The sequence below is a fragment of the Bombina bombina genome, chromosome 11 (assembly GCF_027579735.1).
Source record: "Bombina bombina isolate aBomBom1 chromosome 11, aBomBom1.pri, whole genome shotgun sequence".
NCBI classification, from domain to species: domain Eukaryota; kingdom Metazoa; phylum Chordata; class Amphibia; order Anura; family Bombinatoridae; genus Bombina; species Bombina bombina.
This window is the reverse complement of record NC_069509.1, coordinates 751,964-765,178: the sequence shown is the minus strand read 5'-3', so window position 1 is coordinate 765,178 and position 13,215 is coordinate 751,964.

Here is a 13,215-nt window from a genome sequence, read left to right as displayed (position 1 = left end):
GCAGCCATACCAATTCTCCAGTACATCTTCCCACATCTCTAGCCAAATCAGGGCTCTCCATTCCAGGCACATCTCCTCTGGAACTGGCCCTTCTAAAACAGCAAGGGCAACTTTGACTTGCCGTTCAAAGTCCCATATCAGAACTTCCCATTTAGAAGTATCTGATCCCATCATTTCAGCTGTGAATATTCAGATACCTGGTGATCTGCTTCACCACCTTGGCGTTTGTTACCCAGACTGCTGCTTCGGATGGGTTGGCTCCATAGATTGACAACCTTCTCCACACTCTGCTGTGTAATTTTATAATCGTTTGGCTGCGATCTTTCACTGGCTGCCATTGGTGCACCTTTGTAGTGCTGCTTAGGGACTGATAGCTAGGCAGCACATCCCTCCAACCCAGCTTGTCCTGTGCAGAAACAGGTTTGTCAAGGTGGGTCAGCACTTGCTGCATTCACCATAGTTGCCCCACTTCCATAGCTGCGGGTGACAGTGCCGCTCCTTCTCTGTCAGCAGGACAAGAAATCAATCCCAGCTCTTGCCACCAAATGTGACCGACCGCATGGTACCCCGAATGAGTACCTCAGTCAGAACACTTCCCTTGTCCTGGACATCCCTTTATCCAGAGCAATAGCTCCTGGTATCTCCCTTTGACCGCAATCTAAAGTTATATAGGTGAACAGAACTGAGGCAACACTCAGTTGTCTGAACACAAAAATTAACACTTTATTTAAAAGCAGCACACAGATTTATACACACTGACATTCCAGAGTCACACAGCTTCAGGTTACAGAGGGAATTGGTTAAACAGTAAAGCAAACATATGAACAATACATCAAACCTCTAACAATGGTCTATTCACAGGTAAAACAGATTAACATATCAAGTTAATTAACTGGGGAGGAAAGTTTACTCAGACAATCTGATTTTGGGCAGTCTAGTTAACATAATCACACAGGAATGCAATCAGTTTACCCAGACAGACTCCTGAGACACAATCAGATCGTAAACGTATAATAATAAAATACTTCTTATTGCAAAATATAAAAACAACTCTTAACTATTATGTCCTTTATGCCCACTTGGTTTATAGAGTCACAATTGCTCCCACAAGGGGCACTCACACCCTGTACCCATCCTGTATTTATGGATACAGGGTGACATGGACATAAGACAGAGTTATGAAAGTACATGGGGTGTCCAGCATATACAATTCCACATTTCCATGCAGTCTCTGGGTATCCTTAAGCTCATGTACCTCCTGCCCAAAGAATGTTCCATAACAAGCCCTCAGATCTTGGTGACTCACGTCACATATCTCCCCCTTCGGAAGGAGACTAACACAGGAGGAGACCCCAGACGGGTTGACTTCAAAGTTAGTCCATAGATCCATTCCCCCAAAGCCCGTATCCACACAGTACCCCAAACAAATTGTCCCAAACAGGCATCACTCACCCGGCCGACCTCTGCCTCTCTCATAGAACATACCCGCTGCTAGGGAGACGCGTCCCTTCTCCCTGGAGTCCTTTCAGTCGCTAGAGAGAAGACAGGGTGGCTGGGCTCACTCCAACATGCTATTGCGAATCTAGGCCAACTGCCCAGCATCCCTGGAGAATACAGATGGAGGCTGTAGTCCCATCCACTTGTACTGGATAGGAATCCCCATTGCTTGCAGGGAAAGGCTGACATCTCTCGGTCCCAATGCCAGCTCCTCTGCTGGGATTGTTGCATGCTCCTTCGGTTCCTCTGCCAGCTTGAGGCTGTCATTCCTGTTTTATGGGGTGCCAGTTAGGGGTGGACAGAGGCCAACAACACTCTGCCCTGTTGCCTGCTCTTCTGTTGGGTAATCCACATCTGACACCTCAGAGGAAAAGTCAATTAGATCCACAATTTCTGTGTCCAGCTGGGGAGATAACAGGGTGACTAGGGTCCCCATGCCAGGGGGTTGGGGATCTGGGCCGACTTCCCTGTATCCCTGCACTCCACGTGTGGAGACCACTGTCTCATCCACACCTCCCGGACCAACATCCGTGGATATGAAGTTGTCATGTTTCTGTCATGATTTCACTTTATTCCACCATATAGCATGTTATACCTTTAAGACAAGGTTAATCTACACTGCATATGCTATACCTTTAAGGCAAGGTTTAACATTAATTAGGCACCTGTATAAATTACCAGCATTTCCTTCCATCATTGCTTGGTAATTCTAATTACTCAGAGGAGTTTCAAGTCTTACTGAAGATTCTAAATTGTACTAACCTTGTGCTGATTCTGATCATTTTCACAGGAATTGTTCATGTTATAAAGCTACAACTTTTTTTTCCTCATTGTGTGTAAAGCCTGCTCCGTTTTAAGCTCTTCCCACTGGGTAACAATCTGCCAACAAATAAGAATTGCTACATTCTAAACCTAAGAATAAATTTAAGCTACCTTGTGCTCATTGTGAAATAATTACATGTCTACAGTTGCCTTCCATTAAACTCTTATTTCCAATTGCAAGGTTTCTACTACATTACCAAATGTATTTAAACTTAATATTTACTTCTGCAGTTGTGGTTCATATTGTAATTTAAAACCTACAACATTCTATTGTAGGATTCAAGCCTCTCACAGTATTACCAAGCCTGGAAAATGGACCCAGCAGAATGAATTAACCATGTCAACGCCCTCACACAGAGGGTTGAATCTTTGACTAAAGGGTTAACTGCTTTACAGCAGGAAAATATTTCACTCAAGTCTTACATAAATGATAAATTAGATTCTATTAGACAAATTGATGTTCAACCTGAACCACAAGTTAGTCCCCCTGAAAAAAATTCTGGAGAAAGATCTCTGTTTAGATAATTTAAAAATACCTGTTTATTACTCTTTACTTTAAAATCCAAGACCTATCCCTCAGAGCGCATTAGAGTATTAACCACCATATCATATCTCAGAGGAGAGCCGCGCACCTGGGCTAACACTTACTTTGAATTAAATGATCCATTCTTTAGATGAATTTTTTAAAGCCATGGCACAACTTGACCCACATAAACAGTTAACAGCTGAAACAGCTATGCGCTCCCTTAAACAAAACAAAAGACTAATAGAGGACTACATCACAGATTTTAAAAAAATGGTCCAAGGACACTGGCTGGAATGACCTCTCTCTAAGGAACCAGTTCTGTTTAGGCCTCTCTGAGTCATTAAAAGATGAACTAGCAAGGGTAGATATACCAGGTACACTTGATGAGCTAGTTTGTCTTAGTATTACTCTTGATAGGAGAATAAGAGAGAGACAACAGGAGAAAAACATAACAGAATATCCCATAAAATAATGCTTACATCTTATAACACAAAATCAAGAAAATAGAGAGACGCACTCACTGAGAAAGAACAATAGCTAGAAAAACTTCTGTGCTTGTCCACAAGGCCAGTGCCACTCAGGGTGCAGTCTCTTTTTGCACACTATGCCTTATCACAGAAAAAAAATATCCTGTAGCATATCAGTCTGATCTGCCCAATGACAGTCCAGCACTGCAATACCAGGCAATTCTTCTCTGAACAAGACAAACAACAAACCCCAGACGTACGTTTCGGCCTCTCTTGGGCCTCGTCAGTGAGGCGCAGTTGCATATCTCTAGGGCATGTGTGCAAGGAGTCCACGTCTGGTTTCCCCTTTTACTCTTAGGGAGACCTAAGAGCAATTTACATAAAATCAAGAAAATAGAGAGACGCACTCACTGAGACAGAACAATAGCTAGAAAAACTTCTAGTTTTTGTTCTGTCTCAGCTGAGTGCATATCTCTCTCTTTTTATATTTATGCAAATTGCTCTTGGGTCTCCCTAAGAGTAAAAGGGGAAACCAGACGTGGATTCCTTGCACACATGCCCTTGTGAGGCCCACAGAAGGCCGAAACGATCGTCTGGGGTTGTTGTTTCTCTTGTTCAGAAGAATTGCCTGGGATTTCGGTGCTGGACTGTCATTGGGCAGGGTCAGACTGATATGCTACAGGATATTTTTTCTCTGTGAAGGGGCATAGTGTGCTAAAAGAGTATGCACCCTGAGTGGCACTGAAAAATGAACACGCTTCCAACATCAAGAACAAATCTAAAACTCACAGGTTACACACAGAACAGTGAAGAATCCTATGAGTATTTTACCCATAGAATGTGTACCCAGATCCCAGGTGGATGCCTTTTTGACCTTGAGGAGAAGAGAATCCTATTGGATTAACAAATTACAGACCCTACAACCTTTTGGCCTTAATGAAAATATAGGTAGTGGAGCATTTAATTAAATTTCTAAGGATGGCTCTAAATCCATATATACTTCTGGGTTACCGTTGGGGTGGCTAGTTTGCATCACTGACCAGTATGATATCTTTTTTTCTAAACCATATAACATACCTGTCCTGAATTTTTTGAGATTTTCTCAATTGTAGACTGACAATAGTTTCACAAGAAGCATTAGCATTTTATCCAAAGAGTGTATATCACATTATGACATTTATCCTACACATATTGTTCTCATATTTTGTCAGTTTCTATAATTCCAATATATATTACTAACACATATATGCAGTCATATATCATTCCACATTAGAGGATTGTATATCACAGCACTATACATTGTATCCTCATAGTCCTTTACACTCGTCCACACGCTCCCCTCCCCTCCTTTTTACAATTCACTCCCCCCTTTACTTACACCTTATTATCAAGACATGGGAAGTTGTTACACATATTATACACACTGAGGGGTTACACTTTTTATCCCAGTTTGTTTAGACTACTGGGCGACTAAGAGGTCCCAGATCACTAATATTGCACCTGAAGGTGCACTACACACTGTAAGTGGAACCATGAATTACTATTTATGCTAGGCTATGGTAGCTCTGATTTCTCACTCACAGGAACGACTGTTACATTCACTCACCACCTGACCTTTTGACAGACTTGCCACATACAGTGAGCTGGACCATTGGTTTTGTTCCAGCCTGCCCCACTAGCACCATTGGGTGCTTCACCTTTGTGAGTACCCTCTTTTATATTCCTCTGAGTATCCTGGTTATAGATGTTACTAGGCCATATTGGCGCCTCTATGTTCTCTTCAGATGGCACTGAAAATGAACAGGCACAGAAGTTTTTCTAGCTTTTGTTCTGTCTCAGCTGAGTGCAACTCTCTCTCTTTTTATATTTATGCAAATTGCTCTTGGGTCTCCCTAAGAGTAAAAGGGGAAACCAGACGTGGATTCCTTGCACACATGCCCTTGTGAGGCCCACAGAAGGCCGAAACGATCGTCTGGGGTTGTTGTTTCTCTTGTTCAGAGAAGAATTGCCTGGTATTTAGGTACTGGACTGTCATTGGGCAGGGTCAGACTGATATGCTACAGGATAATTTTTCTCTGTGAAGGGGCATAGTGTGCTAAAAGAGTATGCACCATGAGTGGCACTGAAAATGAACAGGCACGGAAGTTTTTCTAGCTTTTGTTCTGTCTCAGCTGAGTGCATCTCTCTCTCTTTTTATATTTATGCAAATTGCTCTTGGGTCTCCCTAAGAGTAAAAGGGGAAACCAGACGTTGACTCCTTGCACACATGCCCTTAGAAAGATGCAACAGCACCTCACTGACGAGGCCCACAGAAGGCCAAAATGATCGCCTGGGGTTGTTGTTTCTCTTGTTCAGAGAAGAATTGCCTGGTATTTCTCTGCTGGACTGTCATTGGGCAGGGTCAGACTGATAAGCTACAGGATATTTTTTCTCTGTGAAGGGGCATAGTGTGCTAAAAAGAGTATACACCCTGGCACTGAAAATGAACAGGCACAGAAGTTTTTCTAGCTTTTGTTCCGTCTCAGTTGAGTGCATCTCTCTCTCTTTTTATATTTACATCGTATAACACGCCTACAAATGTTAAAACTAATACCAAAACTTCCTCTGAGCCAATGGACATTGGATTCATCAGGGGACCTCTCAACCAACAAGAAAAACTCAGGAGACGTACAAATAACCTATGCATGTATTGTGCCGCTTCTGAACATGTTGTTAAAGACTGCCCCTATTGTTACGACAGAAAAAGGGTAAGATTATAAAAACTTTGAAATGTCATAATATTCACAGTAGAAATACCTCTCATTGTTCCCTTAAAATTATTTTACAGTGGGAGGACCTACGACTGAATTCTCAAGTGATTATTGATTCTGGTGCCAGCATAAACTATATTCATAATGATAATACAATTATCAATAAAATACCATTAATAAAAAAAAACTTGTCCAGTGTCTTTAAGAGTCATTGATGGTAAAGAAATTTATTCTGGTCCCATTCTGTATCATACTATTCCACTTCAAGTCATCACTTCAGAACACCACACTGAGTTCATATAATTTGATGTTATACCTTCTCCTATGTATCCAGTAATTTTAGGAATTGCTTGGCTAAAATTACATAATCCTAATATTAATTGGTCCACATCTCATATTCAACTTAACTCTGATTACTGCAAAAACACTTGTTATCCACCTTTTCATATACTTCAGTCAACAGTAAATACCATACAACAAGAATATTCTGACTTCTCTGATGTCTTTGACAAAAAAAAGAGTCAGAAAATCTTCCACCGCACAGGAAGTATGATTGTCCCATAGAACTCTTAGAGGGGTCAGACATTCCTTGTGGTCATGTTATTTCCATTACAATTTGAAAAAGGGTTTTATAAGACCTTCAACCTCTCCGGCTGGAGCAGGGATATTTTTTGTCCGTAACAAGGACAATAGCCTTAGACCCATAGTGAATTATAGGGAATTAAATAAAAGAACAAAAAAAGTAAATTTATGTGGCGTGTCTCTGGGCAGCACCTTGAATGGTCGCAAAATTAGAAGCTCTGTGTGGATCACTGATACTTTGCCGATTGTCAGTGAATTAACTGATTATCCAGCTTTACTACCCTAATATATGGATTCTACAGGTCACTCTGATTTGGAGGATATAATTTTAATCTGCTTTCCACCTTTGCAAGCTAATCCGGAGCGTTGAGGCCTACGGCAATCTCTTCACTGAGAGGCTCTCAACACCCCCCCGGTAATAATACAGGCCGGGTAAGCAGTGCACAGACACTGAAAATATAAACTCACCTTCATATTATACCATATAAGATTATATCGTGCAGCAATTGCCTTACTTGGCAGAATAAGAGACGGATAAGTGCCTTTCCCGCTGTACACAAACTTTCTAAAGACGGCGCTTATTGTTAACTTTCTGCTTGAAGCAGTGACAAACTTACTGATGAAACATCATGAGAAATTATTACACTCCTGGTCAGCTGAGTGGGGTAGTGTGTCTGAGCTAGCAAAACAAGTTGGTTCCCGACACTCAACTGTCAGGTATATGCTTGGCGTGATGTTTTGAGTATTCAGTTGCTTGTATAGTTTTCTTTAAATCCCCCCCCAAAAAAAAAAAAAAAAAAGTAAATTTATGCTTACCTGATAAATTAATTTCTTCTATAGTACGACGAGTCCACTGATTCATCCTTTACTTGTGGGATATTATCCTCCTGCTAACAGGAAGTGGCAAAGAGCACCACAGCAGAGCTGTCTATATAGCTCCTCCCTTAGCTCCACCCCCCAGTCATTCGACCGAAGGTACAGGAAGAAAAAGGAGAAACTAAAAGGTGCAGAGGTGACTGAAGTTTAAAATAAAAAAATATAATCTGTCTTAAAATGACAGGGTGGGTCGTGGACTCGTCGTACCATAGAAGAAATGAATTTATCAGGTAAGCATAAAATTACTTTTCTTCTATAAGGTAAGATGAGTCCACGGATTCATCCTTTACTTGTGGGATACAATACCAAAGCTACAGGACACGGATGAACGGGAGGGACAAGACAGATGGTTAAACAGAAGGCACCACTGCTTGAAGAACTTTTCTCCCAAAAATAGCCCCCGAAGAAGCAAAAGTATCACATTTATAAAATTTGGAAAAGATATGAAGCGAAGACCAAGTCGCATGCCTTACAAATCTGTTCAACAGAAGCATCATTTTTAAAAGCCCATGTGGAAGCCACCGCTCTAGTAGAGTGAGCTGTAATCCTTTCAGGAGGCTGCTGTCCAGCAGTCTCGTATGCCAAACGGATGATGCTTTTCAGCCAAAAAGAAAGAGAGGTAGCCGTAGCTTTTTGACCTCTACGTTTTCCAGAATAGACAACAAACAAAGAAGATGTTTGACGGAAATCTTTGGTTGCTTGCAAGTAAAACTTCAAAGCACGAACCACGTCCAAGTTGTGCAACAGACGCTCCATCTTAGAGGAAGGATTAGGACACAGAGAAGGAACAACAATTTCCTGATTGATATTCCTATTAGTAACAACCTTAGGAAGGAATCCAGGTTTGGTACGCAAAACCACCTTATCAGCATGGAAAACAAGATAAGGCGAGTCGCATTGCAATGCAGATTGTTCAGAAACTCTTCGAGCCGAAGAGATAGCAACTAAAAACAGAACTTTCCAAGATAGAAGCTTAATATCTATGGAATGCATAGGTTCAAACGGAACCCCTTGAAGAACTTTAGGAACTAAATTCAAACTCCATGGCGGAGCAACAGGTTTAAACAGAGGCTTGATTCTAACTAAAGCCTGACAGAACGTCTGAACGTCTGGAACATCTGCCAGATGTTTGTGCAGTAGAATTGATAAAGCAGATATCTGTCCCTTTAAGGAACTCGCTGATAGCCCCTTCTCCAATCCTTCTTGGAGAAAGGACAAAATCCTAGGAATCCTGATCTTACTCCATGAGTAGCCTTTGGATTCGCACCAATAGATATTTACGCCATATCTTATAATAAATTTTCCTAGTGACAGGCTTTCGAGCCTGAATCAAGGTATCTATGAGCGACTCAGAGAAACCCCGCTTGGATAAAATCAAGCGTTCAATCTCCAAGCAGTCAGCCGCAGAGAAACTAGATTTGGATGCTGGAACGGACCTTGAACCAGAAGGTCCTGTCTCAGTGGCAGAGTCCATGGTGGAAGAGATGACATGTCCACCAGGTCTGCATACCAAGTCCTGCGTGGCTACGCAGGTGCTATCAAAATCACCGAAGCTCTCTCCTGTTTGATTCTGGCAATCAAACGAGGAAGGAGAGGAAATGGTGGAAACACATAAGCCAGGTTGAACGACCAGGGTACTGCTAGAGCATCTATCAGTACTGCCTGAGGATCTCTTGACCTGGACCCGTAACAAGGAAGTTTGGCGTTCTGACGAGACGTCATCAGATCCAATTCTGGTGTGCCTCATTGCTGAATCAATTGTGCAAACACCTCCGGATGGAGTTCCCACTCCCCCGGATGAAAAGTCTGACAACTTAGAAAATCCGCTTCCCAGTTCTCCACTCCTGGGATATAGATTGCTGATAGATGGCAAGAGTGAGTCTCTGCCCATCAAATTATTTTGGTAACCTCCATCATCGATAGAGAACTCTTTGTTCCCCCCTGATTATTGATATATGCTACAGACGTGATATTGTCCGACTGGAATCTTATGAATCTGGCCAAAGCCAGCTGAGGCCTTGCCTGAAGCGTGTTGAATATCGCTCTCAGTTCTAGAATATTTATCGGGAGGAGAGCCTCCTCCTGAGTCCACAAACCCTGTGCTTTCAGGGAATTCCAGACTGCACCCCAGCCCAATAGGCTGGCGTCCGTCATCACTATGACCCATGGTGGCCTGCGGAAACACATTCCCTGGGACAGATGATCCTGTGACAGCCACCAAAGAAGAGAGTCTCTGGTCTCTTGATCCAGATTTATCTGAGGAGATAAATCTGCATAATCCCCATTCCACTGAGCATGCCTAGTTGCAGTGGTCTGAGATGCAAGCGAGCAAACGGAACTATGTCCATTGCCGCTACCATTAGAACGATTACCTCCATACACTGAGCTACTGACGGCCGAGGAATGGAATGAAGAGCTCGGCAGGTTGTTAAAATCTTTGATTTCCTGACCTCCGTCAGAAAATTTTTCATGTCCACCGAATCTATCAGAGTTCCCAGGAATGGAACTCTTGTGAGAGGGATAAGCGAACTCTTTTTTACGTTCACATTCTACCCGTGAGATCTTAGAAAAGCCAACACGATGTCTGTGTGAGATTTGGCTAGTTGGTAAGTCGACGCCTGAATTAAGATATCGTCCAGATAAGGCGCCACTCCAGAAAGGCGAACCTGAGGAACTGGTGATGATCTTTGTGGATAGGGATGTGTAGATACGCATCCTTTAAGTCCACGGTGGTCATATATTGACCCTCATGGATCATTGGTAAAATAGTCTGAATGGTCTCCATCTTGAAGGATGGGACTCTGAGGAATTTGTTTAGGATATTGAGATCTAAAATTGGTCTGAAGGTTCCCTCTTTTTTGGGAACCAAAAACAGATTGGAGTAGAACCCTACCCCTGTTCTGTTTTCGGAACTGGGCAGATCACACCCAGGGTATATAGGTCTTCTACACAGCGTAAGAACGCCTCTCTTTTTGTCTGGTTTACAGACAATTGAGAAAGATGGAATCTCCCCCTTGGAGGAGAATCTTTGAAATCTAAAAGGTACCCCAGGGTTACGATTTCTAAAGCCCAGGAGTCCTGAACGTCTCTTGCCCAAGCCTGAGCAAAGAGAGAAAGTCTACCCCCTACTAGATCTGGTCCCGCTGTCATGCTGTCTTGGTGGCAGCAGCGGGCTTCTTGGCCTGTTTACCTTTGTTCCAAGTCTGGTTAGGTCTCCAGACTGACTTGGATTGAGCAAAATTCCCCTCTTGCTTTGCAGCAGGGGAAGAGGTAGAGGGACCACCTTTGAAGTTTCGAAAGGAACGAAAATTATTTTGTTTGGTCCTCATCTTATTTGTCTTATTCTGAGGAAGGGCATGGCCTTTCCCTCCAGTGATGTCTGAAATGATCTCTTTCAGTTCAGGCACGAATAGGGTCTTACCTTTGAAAGGGATGGCTAAAAGCTTAGATTTTGATGACACATCAGCAGACCAGGACTTAAGCCATAACCCTCTACGCGCTCAAATGGCAAAACCTGAATTCTTTGCCGCTAATTTAGCCAGTTGAAAAGCGGCATCTGTAATGAAAGAATTAGCTAGCTTCTATCCAGAATATCATCTAATGGGGTCTCAACCTGAAGAGCCTCCTCTAGAGCCTCGAACCAAAAAGCAGCTGCAGTAGTTACAGGAACAATGCACGCTATAGGTTGCAGAAGAAAACCCTGATGAATAAATATTTTCTTTAGGAGACCCTCTAATTTTTTATTCATAGGATCTTTGAAAGCACAACTGTCCTTAATAGGGGGGGGGGGTGAACGGAATACCTGGTCTATCCCACTCCTTAGTAACAATGTCCGAAATCCTCTTAAAGACCAGAAAAACATCAGTGTAGACAGGAACCTCTAGAAATCTGTCCATTTTCCACAATTTCTCTGGAACTACAATAGGGTCACAATCATCCAGTCGCTAAAACCTCCCTGAGCGGAGGTGTTCTAGTTTAAATTTAAAAGCCATCATATCTGAGTCTGTCTGAGGGAACATCTTTCCTGAATCAAAAATCTCTCCCTCATACAGCAAATCCCTCACCCCCAACTCAGAACATTGTGAGGGTACATCGGATATGGCTAATAAAGCGTCAGAGGGCTCAGCATTTGTTCTCACACTAGACCTACTGTGCTTCCCCTGCAACCCAGGCAGCTTAGAAAAAACCTCTGTGAGGGTAATATTCATAACTGCGGCCATATCTTGCAGGGTGAAAGAATTAGACACACTAGAAGTACTTGGCGTCGCTTGTGCGGGCGTTAATGGTTGTGACACTTGGGGAGAATTAGATGGCATAACCTGATTCCTTTCTGACTGAGAATCATCCTGCAACATACTTTTATCAGCTAAAATATGTTCTTTGCAATTTATTGACCTTTCAGTGCATGAGGGACACATTCTAAGTGGGGTTTCCACAATGGCTTCTAAACATATTGAACAATGACTTTCCTCAATGTCAGACATGTTGAACAGGCTAGTAATGACTACAAACAAGCATGAAAACACTTTATTTAGTGAAAAAAATAATTTTTTGATAGCAGATTCAATATGTGTAGTTAAGTTTTCTCCACAAGAAAATGTAACATTTCACCCTTTATTGTGCAAACCGGATTGAAATAAGGCCTAAATCAGGAAAAAAAACACCCCAGCACCTTGCCACAGCCCTGCTGTGGCGCCTCCCTGCCCTCAGGGATTGTAAATATGGGGTTAAAGCTTCAATTTGGCCCAAAACATCCACAAGGGCCCTCAGGAGTTTGAGCTTGCTGCTTGCAGAGTGAAAACAACTGCGCATCTGAGGTGCGAAAATAGGTCCCGCCCATCTCACTCGATGTCTCTACAGACTCAAAAAACCGCACCAGAGCAGATTAAAAATAGCCATGTGGGTTCTGAGACCCAAAAGATAAGCCAAGTGTACCCTCAATAAAGTTGCCCAAAAAACATTATTGCCCACAAAACGTTAACAGCACTCCCAGTTCAAAAACGTTTGTCCACAAACATTCAAAACTCAGTGTCAACCATTTTGAAATTAATTAGCCCCTTATGCAAGCTTAGTAATGCCTTTCTGTAGCTCTTAGGATTACTGCTTACCCTTACCCTCATGTGGATACTGTCAGCCTTTCTGAAATACACAGTCTCTCCAGAAAAAATTACTGAACATAACTCACTGCTATATAGCATGAAAACGTTCCTCACACTGAAGTTTCTTGTATCCCTCAGCCTCTGTGGGAACAGCTCTGGATCTTAGTTACAAATGCTAAGATCATTATCCTCCAGGCAGAAGTCTTCATCCATCTGCTGCCTGAGAGTAAATAGTACCCACCGGTACCATTTAAAGCAAAAAACTCTTGCTTGAAGAAATTAAAAACTAATATTTTATCACCTCTTTCACTTTACCCTTCCTAGTACTTAGAGTAGGCAAAGAGAATGACTGGGGGGTGGAGCTAAGGGAGGAGCTATATAGACAGCTCTGCTGTGGTGCTCTTTGCCACTTCCTGTTAGCAGGAGGATAATATCCCACAAGTAAAGGATGAATCCGTGGACTTGTCGTACCTTATAGAAGAAAGAATAGTTACCCACTTCCTCTTATACCTGAACTAATAGAAAGACTCCAAGGGGCTGTTTATTTTACTAAATTAGATCTAAGAGGGGCTTACAATTTGATCCAAATAAAATCT